The sequence below is a fragment of the Neoarius graeffei genome, chromosome 1 (assembly GCF_027579695.1).
Source record: "Neoarius graeffei isolate fNeoGra1 chromosome 1, fNeoGra1.pri, whole genome shotgun sequence".
NCBI lineage: Eukaryota > Metazoa > Chordata > Actinopteri > Siluriformes > Ariidae > Neoarius > Neoarius graeffei.
The window spans coordinates 92,294,636-92,312,198 of record NC_083569.1 but is presented as its reverse complement, the minus strand read 5'-3'; the positions used below and the strand labels follow the sequence as shown (position 1 = coordinate 92,312,198).

At 39.7% G+C, this 17,563-nt stretch overlaps 1 long non-coding RNA gene across 1 annotated transcript; it reads right to left on the bottom strand.

Moving 5' to 3' along the window:
- Window positions 1–3,343: 3,343 nt before the first annotated feature.
- LOC132870762 (uncharacterized) lies at window positions 3,344–3,971 on the bottom strand. The gene is made up of 3 exons (XR_009651199.1): window positions 3,830–3,971; window positions 3,682–3,735; window positions 3,344–3,396 (listed from the first exon to the last, which is right to left on the bottom strand). It is a non-coding gene; the product is annotated as an uncharacterized LOC132870762 (long non-coding RNA).
- Window positions 3,972–17,563: the final 13,592 nt, after the last annotated feature.

Sequence of the window (17,563 nt, the reverse complement as noted above, 5' to 3'; positions counted from 1 at the left end):
ATAAAAAATAAATTTACGGGGTTGTGGTTAGAAGAAGAAATAGAGTGGCAGCTACAATTATCAACAGTCCATAATTATTGACCCCTTTTCAAATGTACCAATAAAAAAACAATTTTACAAAGGTGAGTTTCAGTTCCAACAGTTATTATTGGTTAATTAATCAACCGGAAGACCCGCCTCACCCTTTGATCTTGTCGTCTGATGACACAGCTCGTTACCTGAGATGGAATTTTTTTAGCACGATCAACAATTTGAGGAAAACCCGGGCGTTATCATCGCAGGTAAGCATGGTGGAAAGATCATGGACATGTTTTTACTGATCAAATTCACTGAAATTTCATGATCTCCTTGTCGAAACCTACTTTGTTTCTTACTCTTTCATTTGACAGTCGCCATTTTGTATCTAAACGCGCGTTTGAGAGTCACGTGAGGTGTCGATAATAGTGATCACTTTCACTGATGTCCACCGTTATCGACACCCTGTGGAATTAAGGGACATTTACAACTGTTATGGATCGATCTTTGTGTAACATTTGTTGAAGTACATGAAGTACTTTTAAAAAAAATAAGTGCTATGATTTATAATTTTTTTTTCTGATTCATAACAGAGTGGCATGTTTGTAGAGTATTTGGAATCCAATTGCAATAAATAGAATTAGAACAGAATTAAAGTCCTAACATATAGAAAATTACATGCTTGAAATCGTCAGATTTTATTTCATTCAGAATTTTTTTTTTTTTGCAGTTTGTTGTAAATATTGACCACATATTACAATATCAGGAGACATTTTATATTTTTAGATCTAAATTTAAAATCTCAATGGAAAAAAATCAGTTGCTTGAAAATACTGAAGCTTCACCAACCTGAGCATTGTTTGAATTAATGGTAAACTACAAAACTAAAAATTAATACAAACAACAATGAATGATTAACAAAATGTGATCTACGAAAATAGTTAGAAAGTGGAGCAAAAAGATTTTCTGACAGGTTAAACATTATCAGTTCATTTGTTTACAAACATTAGTACAGTGGCCGGGAAGTGCAAAACAAAATTACAAACTGTAAAACACCTTTTACATTTTATAAAACAAAATTACATTGCCAAAACACTTTTACCAAGGACAAAACAAATTTACATCTTAGAAAACAAACTGACAAGATGTGAAACACTTTTACGAGCACTGAGACAAATCTACAAGTGGAGAACACTTTTACGAGTCCCGGAACAAATTTACAAACGAAAATCTTGACGGAAGGGGAATGTACCAAATGCCGCAAGCGACTTGGAAGTACGGTGGCCGGGAAGTGATGGAGTGAGCGGTCAATTCATGTCGTCTTCTATGGAGTTTATGGTGAAAGAACTTCAACTGTGACCTGAATGATGTTTTGCCCCTTTTGTGGAAAACACACGAACCACTTAACACTGCTTTGCTTTTCGTGTGGACGGTCTCTAGAGGTTTTAAAAGGACACGGACCAGACAGAAGGACCAGATATGCCTTGCCATTACATACAATATTTGAATGAGAGCTACTCGTATGATGTAATCATGGATATGATGTCAAGTTCCTGCAGTGTAAACATCAGCTTGAGGACTTTTAAAAGTAATCAATGAAGCCGGGTTGTACCTCAGAAAGGATTATTCCTCTGCAAACGCGATAATTAACACCATCAGATTGGAACTTTGTGGACCTGGACAACTGTTTGTCTGCCGCACGATGTGGCAGGTATTCGAGCAAAAGTACAATCTTCGAGTGAAGAGAGATGATGTGATGAATTTGCTCTGGGACCTTAATCCTCGAGGGTGTGAGAGGAGAGCACACAGAAGGTTCTTATAAGAAGAACCTACCACTCATTGGAACCGAACTACATGTGGCACGCTGATGGTTATGTTGTTGGGTTTTCTTCCTGCATTTTTTTTTTAAATGTATGCCAAGAGATGACCATGTTGTTATTTGGTGCTCTATAAGTAAAATTTTCTAGCCTGAGAATCATGTACATTTGAAAATGCACTTTTGTTGTTTTAAAATGGATTGAGAAAATCTCATGACCAGTCTATCACAGAAATAATTAAAAGGCAATATCTGAATTTTTGTTGTTTATTAACGTAACATTTGGTGAAGAGGTATCCGAATCATTTGGAAACATCACAGGGAAAAGTGAAAATGCAATCTTAAACTATGAAACCAGACCGTGGTGAGCCCCGTCATCTGATCTGGAGTGAAACATTGCTGTCTATGCCTGAACACTAAGTGTCTGAATCTGTCACCCACAGCTGGACAGTGGTGTACATTGTACAGTGAAAAACTGGAATGCTACAGTTAATAGTTGTTAGTTTACATTGCTGTGTGTTTTGTAAATTTTTTCACACTGAATGCAGCCAGCTCCTCGTCCTCTTCCTCAACATCTGGTGCGTACAGGTCTGTGTATTTACTGTTGGGAAATTACCATTTTCATGTTAAAACATCTGACAACACACAAATTTCTTTCCCATGGAATCCATGAATTAAAATTGAGTTCTTATCATTTTTTTTTACTTCCCTGTAACAAGAAGTCTTGTCTGGATTTGTTTCAGGTGAATCCAGATCCTCAGTATCAGATCTTAATATCTGAAAAACAATTTAAAATGTATGAAACAACACTGAAAGCAAGAAACATCAGGCTGCCACAGTCTGCCTTAATACCTGTCCAGGCTGATTTGTGGCTGAATGTCCCGGTCCATCTCGGAAACATGATAAAATTCATAAAATTACTACGTTCATGATACAGGCTACAGTAGAGCTCTGAGTAATATTTAGTAGTCAGATTTATAAATAAGATATTATTTTTTATTATTAATCACATTACATGTATAGTGTTTTCTGCTACATGTTCATCAAAGCAAATGCTCTGGGATAATCACATCAACAATTTAAAGATAAATTACTGATTGTGGGCGGCACGGTGGTGTAGTGGTTAGCGCTGTCGCCTCACAGCAAGAAGGTCCTGGGTTCAAGCCCCGGGGCCGGCGAGGGCCTTTCTGTGTGGAGTTTGCATGTTCTCCCCGTGTCCGCGTGGGTTTCCTCCAGGTGCTCCGGTTTCCCCCACAGTCCAAAGACATGCAGGTTAGGTTAACTGGTGGCTCTAAATTGACCGTAGGTGTGAATGTGAGTGTGAATGGTTGTCTGTGTCTATGTGTCAGCCCTGTGATGACCTGGCGACTTGTCCAGGGTGTACCCCGCCTTTCGCCCGTAGTCAGCTGGGATAGGCTCCAGCCTGCCTGCGACCCTGTAGAAGGATAAAGCGGCTAGAGATAATGAGATGAGATGAGATGAATTACTGATTGTATAAAAGTGAGTACTTACCTTTCATCATCAGGTTTGTGTTGGGGAGTACTTTGGTTTTGTGGTTCAAAAACCTGAGAGGAAACGCATACAATTATCAACAATTTTTAACAGCTTCCATTATTGTTCCCTTCCCACATACAGTACAGTATATATCGATGGTGAAAGGTTGTCCGTGTTTCTGATAGTAACTGCAAAATAATCAAAACAAGCCTTGTTCTTCTAAAATATAGACCAGGATGTAGGTTTTACGCTTAAAATGTAGATCCAATAAATGAATGAATACATGCATACTTATTTTTAAAAAATTAAATACATAATAAATGTATGTACCACAATGTCAGCTTGATTGAATTTACCTGTGCTCCTTGATGTGATGACAATCTCAGAATCAGAGTCTGACGTATCATCCACTGTTGTAAAAACAAAAAATCCAACAGATTATTATGTATCCTGCAGTAGAGTATGTAATTATGTAAAAAATATTGAATCATGAGCTCCACAAACCTCCTTTAAAGTGTCTTTCTATGCAAATGAAAAAGTAATCCTGGAATATGCTTTTCCTGTTTCATTTTTATATTCTGGCAGTTTGAATGGCCTTTCTGACCCAGGCACATGGATCACCTCTGAGCAGTCTAGAGAAAAGAATATACAATCCATCACGCATGTCTTTGTTGAAATTTTGCATTTTCTGGACAGCTTGTTTCAGTAGATCAGGTGCTGCTACCTCCGGGTCTGTAAATAACGGGAGTGTTTTCCCTCTTAGAGCTTTTAAATCAGTTCCATGTGGCACCATCAATTTTATGTTTATCTAGTAAAATAATAGAAAGATAAAATTAATTTCATATATCATGCACAGATAAAATGATATACAGTTTTGCAATGCTATAGAACAGCCAATCGAGCTTACCTGGCCATGTTTCCTTCCTTGTTTTGGCCGATGTCTTCCCTTTCAGCCCACAGTTACAGGACTGTCGTTCTTCTGTCTTTGAGCTTCTGTACTCCAGGAACTGTTTATATGATGGACACGGTTATTCTGCTGGAATGGACAGAGTTCCATTTCGTGGTTCATGTGTTTTCCACAAAAGGGGCAAAACATCGTTCAGTCACAGTTGAAGTTCTTTCACCATTAACTCCATAGAAGACGACACAGATTAACCGCTCACTCCATCACTTCCCGGCCACCGTACTTCCAAGTTGCTTGCGGCATTTGGTACATTCCCCTTCTGTCAAGATTTTCGTTTGTAAATTTGTTCCGGGACTCGTAAAAGTGTTCTCCACTTGTAGATTTGTCTCAGCTCTCATAAGTGTTTCACATCTTGTCAGTTTGTTTTCTAAGATGTAAATTTGTTTTGTCTTTGGTAAAAGTGTTTTGGCAATGTAATTTTGTTTTAATAAATGTAAAGTGTTTTACAGTTTGTAATTTTGTTTTGCACTTCCCGGCCACCGTACATTAGAATTATTTCCTCATTTACGTAAGCACCGACATTGATATATTTATATAAAAGATATTTTGTACTAAATATAAGTCTATGTAAAACTAATTTTGAATAAAAAACTGTTTTGTTTTCACTTAATACCACATACCGGTTGTTTGTTTATTTCAAAAAATATCATCTGGGTGTCGATAATTGTGGAACGGTGTCACGTGATCTGATACTCTAAGTCAGGGGTGTCAAACATACGGCCTGCTAGATGGTTTAATCCGGCCCCAGACTTGTAGAGAGAAAATTTCTAAGGATGTCAAAAAAAGTAAATCTCTTGTCCAATCCTGTGACGACTTATGAATTTTTAAAGAAAAAACCGAAATGCTCAATTCAGCCGCTAGGGGCAGCCAAAAAGCGCAGCACTGACATAACAAGAGATCAGGAAATAAACAGCACATTTTAGCAACGTGCCCAGATGTGCTGTCTGATTCCATGAATGGCAGTCTTGCCTCACCACTATTAAGTTGCTATCAAAATTATCAAGAGTGATACCCCCATTACCAAAATGTCTTTGTCAAAAAGAAGAAAAGTTGGCGTAGAGTGCAGAGTTTTCCAGGAAAAATGGACAGAGTATTATTTATTCACAGAGGTGAATACAAAACCAGTGTGCTTGGTATGTAATCAGGGCCGTTGACAGCTTTGGCTGGGCCCGGGACAAAATAATCTGAGTGCCCCCCCCCCCCCCCCCCACACACACACACATACGCGCGCACGCACATCGCCACACAGCAACCACCCACACCCAACCCCTCTTTTCACAGTCTCCATTCACTCCAACCCTTAAATAACAGGTATTCCAAGCCCATTATAACAGTCAACCATTTTATTTCAACATTTCAACATATTTACAGTTTGAACATTTCCTTAGTCTGCAACTATTCAGGTGCGAAATGCAATGCGCCGGACTTTTGCTGTGGCAAAGTCGTCAATAAGGTCATTGAAGTCCAGCTTCTTTGCAAGTTCGCGCTCTAAAGAGAGCATAGCCAGCCCATTGAGCCTCTCCTGTGACATGTTTGAGCGCAGGTAGTTGATAAACCAAAATGATTGTTTACGGGATGGAACTGGGCCTCAATGAGAACGGAGTTATGGCTTTCCCAAAATCTGAACATAGAAGCATCACCACTAGTGATGTGTACAGTGAGTTTTTCAGTGTATTTTTTTTGTCTTGTTTTTCATAAACGTCCTTTCTGTACTCGATTTAGAATGTTAAAAAAAAATTTGACACCCTCCCAACCACGTAACATTAGCCTATCTGACCTGGGGGCTGACACGTTTATTACGGATAAACCAAAAGGATTACAACGTTCCCTGGATATAGAACTGGACCGAGAAGATTTCAAAATCTTAACGTGTAAGCAACAACAATAAAACAGAGGTTGTTTTATTCATTTAGGGCTTATTAGGCTACTTTCATTAATTGCGCTTTTCATACAGGCCTATCATTTTTCACTTGAGCAAGGGAATTGTTTGAAGAGTATCCAGTCTAAGCAAAAGTTTAATGTTTTGCAACAGACTAACCTCAAAACACCCCATTTATAGCCCATTCGTTACATTAAACTCTATCTAGCTGGCAATTTCACATGCCGTCGTATCTACACGGGATGATTTCCAACAAAATAAGGTTTAATTAACAAGAGGCAGCGTTCCACGGGCTTTCAGCTAACCGGAGTCCAGCTCAGCGCAGCTCAGCAAGCGTGCCTAAAACATTTGGATATGATTGCGGGCCAATGTGCTATTCTTTGCTTCATTGAGATATATGCAACACAGTGTTATTAAACCGATATGTTTATGAAATAATTCAATGCCCTGTGCATTTCAGTGTTCACTCAGTGTACCCTGCTATCCCCTACTTTATAATTATGAATGGCGCGTCGCGCGTGCTGGGGTTACATTACGGGGCTGGAAAAAAGTTATCTGTGTCTTACCTGGCTCAGCTGCCCCACTGCCTTCACCACCTGCTGCATCATCTGAATCTTTTCTAAAATATCTATGCAGTGAGCCCCTGAGGCTCTTGGCTTCTTCATCTCTTTTTCTCTTTTCTTTGCTCCTGACTTGTGCATGTTGGCAAACGGGCTCGCATGCTTATTGTCGAAGCGTTATGATGGAATAGTGCCGTGTTATTTGACGCCTTAATCAAAGACCAAACCATTTCTGCATTAGGGGTGGTAGGTGGGTTCTTGAATCTATTTTCGAAGACAATAAAGGCAAAATAACCAGAAATCATTCATTGAATGCAAATATAGCACATTTTTCTCCCCCAAATCAACACATTTTGAAATGAAACAGAATGATTAATGGCATCTTCATGAGGGACCAGTTCTGGGCCCCCCCTCATGCCTGGGCCCGGGACAAAATACCCGGTTCTCCCCCCCTGTCGACGGCCCTGCTTGCATACATAAAGAACAAGTACAGGGCAAGGCTGGCACCTGAAAATGGCATGAGACTGGCACTTTCTACAACAATATCCCCCCAGATAGACAGACTGTGTGCAAATCATCATGCCCAGGTATCTCATTAGCAGGTAAGAAACCCCCCGCTACCCGCACGCACACTCACACACACACACACACACACACACACACACACACAGAGGGGGCCACAGGCTACTGCTTAGTCTGAATGGTGGTCCCTGGGGCAGAACCAGTTGAAAACCCCTGATTTAATGATTTTCACGAAGCTGCTGTTCAGTAAAATTGTAAATTCTAAAAAGGGAATGTTTTCAGCTCTATAGCAGTTCAAACCTGATGTTAATAGCAACAATATTCAGAAAATTATGGCAGATTTACCTTCGAAAATCAACAAATCTGTCAACTCGGCCGTTTTGACAAGGAGAAAAAACTGGACAAGTTATTTATGGAGTTGGTGAGAAAAATGACAAGAAAACCATCTGCATCTGCAGCAGTGAACTGTACAAACCGTCAGGTCAAAGGTTGTGGACGGACATTTCACCTGCGAGTGTTGATAGTGTGATCATTTTTACACGTGTGTGCACAGCGCCGTTTGTGCGGATAAAAGTCGCATTTGTTTGTCACATCATTTGCCAAGTTCTATTTCTCATTGCATTTGTTTCACACATTAAAGGTTACACCATTTATTAAACACTGTGCGGTCTTAAAAAGAAAGAGCATCAAAATTGAGTCGTTTGTGTCTAAAATGACGGTGAATTATGTGACCAATAAACACTGTTTAGACATGACTGTGAGAATGAAGTGAAAATGGCAAATAACACAAGAAAATAATCCTGTTTCAGCAACTGTCCTAAAAAGAAAGGAAATATTGTACAGCCTTTGTGTTTGTATAATCATGATGATGATGATGATGATAATAATAATAATAATAATAGAACGGCGGCTACAATTATCGACACCTTAACGATCTTTTGGCCGTTGCAAAAGTATAAAAGACTTTCAATATGTAAATTGTGCATGAATAATGACTCAAACTTCCACTGGGGGAAAAAAAAAAGAGTTGATTCCTGATTACTGAGCGTATCAGATCACGTGACACCGTTCCACAATTATCGACATCCAGATGATTATTTACATTAAAAAATAGTCGGTATGTGGTATTAAGTTAACAAAACAGTTTTTATTTCAAATTAGTTTTACATAGACTTATATTTAGTTCAAAATATCTTTTATATAAATATATGGGGGTGGCACGGTGGTGTAGTGGTTAGCGCTGTCGCCTCACAGCAAGAAGGTCCTGGGTTCGAGCCCCGGGGCTGGCGAGGGCCTTTCTGTGTGGAGTTTGCATGTTCTCCCCGTGTCCGCGTGGGTTTCCTCCGGGTGCTCCAGTTTCCCCCACAGTCCAAAGACATGCAGGTTAGGTTAACTGGTGACTCTAAATTGACCGTAGGTGTGAATGTGAGTGTGAATGGTTGTCTGTGTCTATGTGTCAGCCCTGTGATGACCTGGCGACTTGTCCAGGGTGTACCCCGCCTTTCGCCCGTAGTCAGCTGGGATAGGCTCCAGCTTGCCTGCGACCCTGTAGAAGGATAAAGCGGCTAGAGATAATGAGATGAGATAAATATATGGATGTGGGTGTTTACGTAAATGAGGAAGTAATTCTAATGTTTGTAAACAAATGAACTGATAATGTTGAACCTGTCAGAAAATCTTTTTGTTCCACTTTCTAAGTATTCTCATCAATCACATTTTGTTCGTCATTCATTGTTGTTTGTATTAATTTCTAGTTTTGTAGTTTACCAATAAATCTCAACAGGCAATTGACATTGTAAGCACATGGACATCCGGGTCAAAGATCGCATGACATTCCTCAAACCAAAATATAAAATGTCTACTGATATTGTAATATGTGGTCGATATTTACAACAAACTGCAAAAAAAAATTCTGAATGGAATAGAAAAATCTGAATATTTCAAGCATGTAATTTTTTATATGTTAGGAATTTAATTCTGCTCTAATTCTATTTCTTGCAATTGGATTCCAAATACTCGATAAACATTCCATTCTGTTATCAATCAGAAAAAAATGATTACAAATCACAGCACTTTCATATTTTTTTAAGTCCTTCATCGACTTCAACAATGTTACACAAAGATCGATCCATAACAGTTGTAAATGTCCCTTAATTCCACAGGGTGTCGATAATGGTGGACACCAGTGAAAGTGATCACTATTCAAATCATTAGTTTTCTTTTGTTTCAGACATGTAAAAGTTTTTTCCTTTACCTGACATGTTTCAACGGTGTAACTTCCGTCTTCATCAGAGGGTCAATATTGACAGGGAGGTCACACCGTCGAAACATGTCAGGTAAAGGAAAAAACTTTTACATGTCTGAAACAAAAGAAAACTAATGGTTTGATTTAATAAGACATAATGAACGTAAACGAAAGTGATCACTATTATCGACACCTCACGTGACTCTCAAACACATGTTTAGATACAAAATGGCAACTGTCAAATAAGAGTCAGAAACAAAGTAGGTTTCGACAAGGAGATCATGAAATATCGGTGAATTTGATCAGTAAAAACATGTCCATGATCTTTCCACCATGCTTACCTGCGATGATGATGCCTGGGTTTTCCTCAAATTGCTGATCGTGCTAAAAAAATTCCATCTCAGGTAACGAGCTGTGTCATCAGACGACAAGATCAAAGGGTGAGGCGGGTCTTCCGGTTGATTAATTAACCAATAATAACGTATCACTGAAACTCACCTTTGTAAAATTGTTTTTATTGATAAATCTGAAAAGGTGTCGATAATTATGGACTGCCGATAATTGTAGCCGCTGCTCGAGAAAGATAGAAAGGAAGAAGAAATATACGAAAGAGAAAGATCCACTGTATAAGAGAAACTGAAATATCTCCATAAAAATAATTATAGGAGTAAAAGAGCCGTTCAAAAAAAAAGATCAGAGACTGAACTGGAAAAGGGAAAAACCAATAACAGTGAAGCGGAGCGCAATAAAGATCTGTAAGGAATGGGGGGATAAAGTGGAGAAAATAAGAGGAGGGAATGAAAGAGGAAAAAGTCAGGAGATACTTTTCTTGGGGCAAATTTGATCGGATACGACGCTTTAACACATAAACCAAATACACGCGATGTGAGCGGTAAGATGGCGGCCAGGTGGCTTCACTCGTCTCTACAGCAGGGGATGGGCTCTGAGCCCTCCAGATTTTACACAGAGCTCAGTGAGAGACACACACACACACACGATTCCACTTTAGCTTTTATCCAGTAATGTTACTCCGACACCAAACTGATGACTTCATCAACTAAATGCCTCCAGATAATAAAATCTCTCAAAATGCTGTGTGTAAATAGTTTATTTTGGGAATATTATACACACTCGCCTACAAGCTAATGAAGGTGTGTCTCTCTCCTTCTCTCTCCCAGTGCGCTTTTAAACTTACACACACAGGGAGCCTGAAAACTTATCAATTACCGTACAATAGTAAAATAATGAGCTCAGTGACCTTACTGAAGTCAAAAGCTGAAGAAATTGTGGAATCTTATCAGTAAACTCTGACAACAAAACTGTCTGGAGAAAAGCAGGTGAAAAAGATCCGGCTAAAAAAATCCCTCTCAAAATGACGGTGTTGTATTTCACAGGAAAAATCTATTGAGTGTGGAATTCACCCAGCAGAGAGTTTAGACCATGATGCTTTTCAGATCTACAGCAACATGCCGTCTACAGGTTCGACAGTCAGCATTTGTTCATTATTCAGTAAAAATGCTGTGAAAACGACAGACATTTGGAACAGTGTGGACAAGTTCTCTTTTTACAAGAGATCATTTAAAAATGTTGAATTAGGCAGCATGGTGGTGTAGTGGTTAGCGCTGTCGCCTCACAGCAAGAACGTCCTGGGTTCGAGCCCCGGGGCCGGCAAGGGCCTTTCTGTGCGGAGTTTGCATGTTCTCCCCATGTCAGCGTGGGTTTCCTCCGGGTGCTCCGGTTTCCCCCACAGTCCAAAGACATGCAGGTTAGGTTAACTGGTGACTCTAAATTGACCGTAGGTGTGAATGTGAGTGTGAATGGTTGTCTGTGTCTATGTGTCAGCCCTGTGATGACCTGGCGACTTGTCCAGGGTGTACCCCGCCTTTCGCCCGTAGTCAGCTGGGATAGGCTCCAGCTTGCCTGCGACCCTGTAGAAGGATAAAGCGGCTAGAGATAATGAGATGAGATGTTGAATTATTTAATCTTCTACAAATCCTCTCATAAATCCGAATGAATCTGAGCCACTGGATGATTCAATCTTTTTTACCTGCAAACTCACATCACACACTGTGTGTTTCTCTCAGTGGATGTGACTCTGGATCCTGATACAGCTCAACCCAAACTCATCCTGTCTGCTGATGGAAAACAAGTGACACATGGAGACGAGCGTCAGAAACTCACTGATACACCACAGAGGTTTAAATACTATCTCGGTGTTCTGGGAAAGCAGAGTTTCTCCTCAGGGAGATTTTATTATGAGGTGCAGGTCAGAGGGAAAACTAAGTGGCGATTAGGAGTTGTGAGAGAGAACATTAACAGGAAGGGGAAGACTACAGCGACTCCTCAGAATGGATTCTGGACTGTGAGACTGAGGAATGAGAATCAGTACTGGGCTTGTGCTGATCCCGCTGTCCGCCTCCCACTGAGAGAGAAGGTGGAGACGGTGGGGGTGTTTGTGGATTATGATGAGGGTCTGGTCTCCTTTTATGATGTGAAGTCCAGATCTCATATCTACTCTTTCACTGGTCAGTCTTTCACTCAGAAACTCTATCTATTCTTCTGTCCTTGTGATAATGATGGAGGTAAAAATTCAGCCCCACTGATCATCTCTCCTGTATTAAAGACTGAATGAATTTTCAACTCACAAATTTAATCATCTATTAAATGGTGAGAATAAACAGAAATATTTTACATTTTCTGGTTAATTTTTGTAAAACACTTTTCCCCTTTAAAATGCTGTACAGTGTATTTTAATACCTGGGTTACTTTTTTGCAGAAACACATAATTTTACTCCTACTGTCTGTTTTTACACATTTTGATTGTGGAACTTTGTCATGACAAATCAAATCTGAATAAAGCTGATTTACAGTTCACACTGAGATTTACTGCAGAATTGAATCTGATCAATAAAATGGATGAAGTTCAGCTGCTGATGTCTGTGTAGATAAAACCCAACACCACTGTGTTTCTCCTTCACACTTCATCACACACAAACACCATCAACCTCAGCTTTTATTGAGGTTGATGGTTCTAATTGTTTTTGAAACCATTTTTGTTAAGTTAGCGCACGAACGTTCGTGTTTGAAAGCGTTTTTGTTAAGTTAGCACATTAACGCTAGAGATTGACAACATTTTTGTTCAGTAAGCATGCTAACGTGAGAGTTTGATAGTGTTTTTGTGGAGATGCTCATTTCTGTTCAGTTAGCGCACTGATGCTCATTTTTGTTCACCGCATGCTAATGTTAGTTTGACAGCGTGTTTGTTTACAGTTAGCATGCTGATGCTCGTTTTTTGAAAGTGTTTTTATTCAGTTAGCACGCTAATGCTAGAGTTTGACATTTTTGTTAAGTTAGCACAATAATGCTAGTGTTTGAAAGTGTTTTTGTTAAACGTTAGCATGCTAATGGTCGAGTTTGACAGCGTTTTAACAGTTCGCGTTCTAATGTTAAAGTTTGACAGCGTTTTTGTTAAACATTAGTGCACTAATATTATTGTTTGACAGTTTTTGTTAAGTTAGTGCGCTGACACTTGTATTTGACTTTTTTTAACATTTAGCAGACTCACGCTAGAGTTTGACAGTGTTTTTGTTAAGTTTGTGCATTAACGTTAAAGTTTGACAGCATTTTTATTTACAGTTAGCGTGCTGATGCTTGTTTTTGAAAGCGTTTTTGAAAGCGTTTTTGTTAATAGCACGCTAACACTCGTGCTTGACAGCGTTTTTGTTAACAATTAGCCCGCTGATGCTCATTTTTGAAAGTGAGTTTGTTAAGTTAGCATGCTAAGGCTAGAGTTTGAAAGCGTTTTTGTGAAGTTAGCGCACTAACACTGGAGTTTGGCAGCATTTTTGTTAAGTTAGTGCGTTAACATTAGAGTTTGTGAATGTTTTTGTTCAACGTTAGCGCACTAATGCTAATGTTTGATGGTTTTTGTTAAGTTAGTACACTTTAGCAAACGTTAAAGTGTGACAGTGTTTTTGTTAACGTTAAGCCCGCTGATGCTCGTTTTTGAAAGCGTTTTTTATGAATAGTTACCATGCTAATGTTAGTTTGTGAATGTTTTGTTCGTGTTTGGTGGTTTTTGTTAAGTTAGTGTGCTGACGCTCGTTTCTGACAGCATTTTTTTAACAGTTACTGCGTTGATGCTAGAGTTTGACAGCATTTTTGTTAACACGCTGATGCTCATTTTTGAAAGTGCTTTTGTTGAAAGTTAGCGTCTTAACGCTTTTTTCACAGGGTTTTTGTTAACAGTTAGCGTGCTAACACTAGAGTTTGAGAGCGTTTTTGTTAAACGTTAGCACACTAATGCTAGCGTTTGACAGCGTTTTTAACAGCACACTAATGCTAGAGTTTGACAGCATTTTTGTTAAGTTAGCGCGGTAATGCTCATTTGTGACAAATCAGCATGCTAACGTTAGAGTTTGACAGCATTTTTGTTAAGTTAGTGCGCTAACATTCATTTTTGACAGGTTTGTTAAACTAGCATGCTAACACTAGTTTGAGAGCGTTTTTGTTCACACGTTGATGCTCGTTTTTGAGTGTTTTTGTTAAAAGTTACCATCCTAACAATTATTTTTCACAGGGTTTTTGTTAACAGTTAGCGTGCTAACACTAGAGTTTGAGAGCGTTTTTGTTAAATGTTAGTGCACTAATGCTCGTGTTTGACAGCATTTTTGTTAACAGTTAGTGCGCTAACATTAGTGTTTGAGTGTTTTTGTTAAATGTTAGCACGCTAATGCTGGTCTTTCACAGTTTTTGTTAAGTTAGCATGCTGACGCTCATTTTTGACAGCATTTTTAAATTAGCGCTAACGCTAAGGTTTGACAGCGTTTAACAGTTAACACGCTAACACTTGTATTTGACTTTTTTTCACAGTTAGTGTGTTAATGATGGTTAGTGAGTTCTGTTCCTTATTGGATTCTTTTGGCCTTATCCAACACATCAATCAGCCAACCCATGTTCATGGCCACACTTTGGATCTCATTTTATCCTGTGGGTTTTCCATTGATTCCATGTGCATCGAGGATGCATCTATCTCCGATCATATGCCTATTGTGTTCAGCGTAAAATTATTTCACCACCTGTTTACAACCAGATCTTCTGGTCACTACTCCTGTCATATTAACTCTTTCACTGCAAAGAAGTTCTCTCAATGTTATTTAATAAATGACATTACCACCTCTATTTCCACTGCACATCAGCACCTCTCCAGTCCAGAGGAGTTAATGCTCCTTTTCAATACCTCCTGTGTTGCCATCTTAGACACTGTGGCTCCTCTTAAATTCAGACATCCCAATTTTAAATCCCAACAGTGGCTTGATGAGTCTACCCGCCTCCTCAGGCAGGTCTGTCGTAGAGCCGAGCGGAAATGGAAGAAGGACCACCTCATGGTGTCCCTAGAAATGTTCCGAACTTCTCTGTCAAATTTCCAGGCTGCTGCTAAGAAAGCTAGAGCCTCGCCGGGTTACGCGCACATCCTCGCCGGGTCACGTGCACGTTCATGTCCCGGATGTGTTTGTGTGCTTTTGTGTCTCTAATATTTTTACGGTTTTTAACGTAATTTTCCTACTTATGGCTAGCAAATTTGTTTCATGTCCAAGACAAGCTTCAGATACAACACCCAGGAACGTTATTGTCGCATCAAATTTTCGCTGCTTGTCATTTAACGCTCAGAGTCTTCGCAGCCTAAATAAGTCATCTGACGGGACTCAAATCAGCAATCTGAAAGCCTTTCAAGATCTGGTTTATGCAGAAGAGCTGGACATCATTGCCATCACTGAGGCTACATCCACACGACAACGGCAACGAGATTTTATTTTAAAAAATATCGCGTCCACATGGGCAATGGATCAGTAAGATATCAGGTACATATGGCAATGCAATGCTTGCTGAAAACTGTGCAATACACATGCCACACCTCTAGGTGCGCTGTAAGACTGTCCCATCGGAGACACCAGAACAATAGAAGAAGTAGGACGCATGCGCATAAACCCCTTCTTCTACCCGGCGTGAAAACACACAAGAAGAAGAAGATGATGATGGCTGCGACTACGCGAGGAAATCGTGCCTTCTGTGTGTACAAATTAGTTTTATTAGTGTGCATAGTTTTATATAACGTAATTTTCTTATTGTGTGTGAACATTTTGAAAAGCATTTTTATATAATTCATCTCATTATCTCTAGCCGCTTTATCCTGTTCTACAGGGTCGCAGGCAAGCTGGAGCCTATCCCAGCTGACTACGGGCGAAAGGCGGGGTACACCCTGGACAAGTCGCCAGGTCATCACAGGGCTGACACATAGACACAGACAACCATTCACACTCTCATTCACACCTACGGTCAATTTAGAGTCACCAGTTAACCTAACCTGCATGTCTTTGGACTGTGGGGGAAACCGGAGCACCCGGAGGAAACCCACGCGGACACGGGGAGAACATGCAAACTCCACACAGAAAGGCCCTCGCCGGCCACGGGGCTTGAACCCGGACCTTCTTGCTGTGAGGCGACAGCGCTAACCACTACACCACCGTGCCGCCCCTATATATATATATATATATATATATATATATATATATATATATATATATATATAATTTATATAACTTTTTAGATTGTGTGAACATTTTGAAAAGCAGTCTTATCCAATAAAAAAAAGAAATTCAAGAAATGGTTCAGTTACTTGTTTATTTAAAAGAAAAGCTGTATACAAAAGTGAATGCAATGCAGTGGTTCATACAAAACAGCGAGAGTGCTGCTTGTTCTAGTCATGTGGTTGTGACATCATCATAAACAAATCCGTTCTACTCATCCAGACGACTTCGCAACGGCGCCGTTGCCAGATTTTTCCACTCTGGAACCCGTTCTCAAAAAATATCGTTTTGGGGCACCCAAAACGCCGGTGCCGTGTGGACGCCAGGCCGAAACGATAAACAATTTTATCAGATTCACCTGAATCCGTTGCCGTGTGGACAGCCTCTGAATCATGGCTTAACGACAGTATCTCTGACACTGAAATCATTCCAACTGGATAGAACATAATTCGAAAAGATCACGCGGCTGATAAGCGAGGAGGAGGTGTACTTTTAGCCCTAAAGGATACCTTAATTTTCAATGGAATCGTTTTAGGGGACTGGTCTAACCATTTGGAGATCGTTGCTATTGAACTTGAATGTTTTAAATCTAAAAACTGTCTTCTCTGCGTTTGCTACCGGCCTCCGAATTGTGATCTTAATGAATGGCTGTCACTGTTTACTTTGCTACTCGAACTCACTTCAAAGTACGATAAAATACTGATTACTGGTGACTTTAATTTTCCTGACTTAACTTGGAACTCTGATTTTATTTCAACATCCACTGGGAGGAATATCTCTTCTGGTTCTTTGAATTTTCATGAACTGACTTTTGACTTTTTTTTACAGCAATTAAATATGCATCCAACAAGACAAGATAACATTTCAGATCTCATTTCAGATCTCATTTTTGTCAACTCCCCAGAGATGGTTTCAAACATAACATGCATTGAACCTGGAACAATGGGTATCTTCACTGATCATTCCCTATTGTTCTTCGACCTCACAACACACGCGACTATTTCTTCACGCGATTCAAGAACTGTTTTTGACTATAAAAACGTTGACTGGGACAGTCTCTTTGCTTCTTTAACATTCGCTGATCTTTCGCCATCACCGACATCTAATATCGACATTGACTCAGATTGGCAATGCTGGAGTGATATCTTTTTAGCTGCTGCTTCAGAATACATTCCATCGAAGACGATCAAAAGGTGCTGCTCTCCCCCGTGGATCGACAGTGAAGTCAAGCATCTATTAAAGAAAAAAGAGACTGCTAGGAGAAAAGCCAAAGCTAAAACTATGTTTCACTAACCTACGTGAAAGATTTTGCACACTACATCAACAATCTAAGGCACTCATCACCCTTAAGCGTAAGGAATTCTTTGAAACTCTACCAACTCTGTTAAAATCAAGCACTAAGAAGTTCTGGTCTATCTTTAAATCAACACCTAAGCAGTCAAGCGTACCTTGCAAAATGGTCTTGAAAAGCGACGACGGAA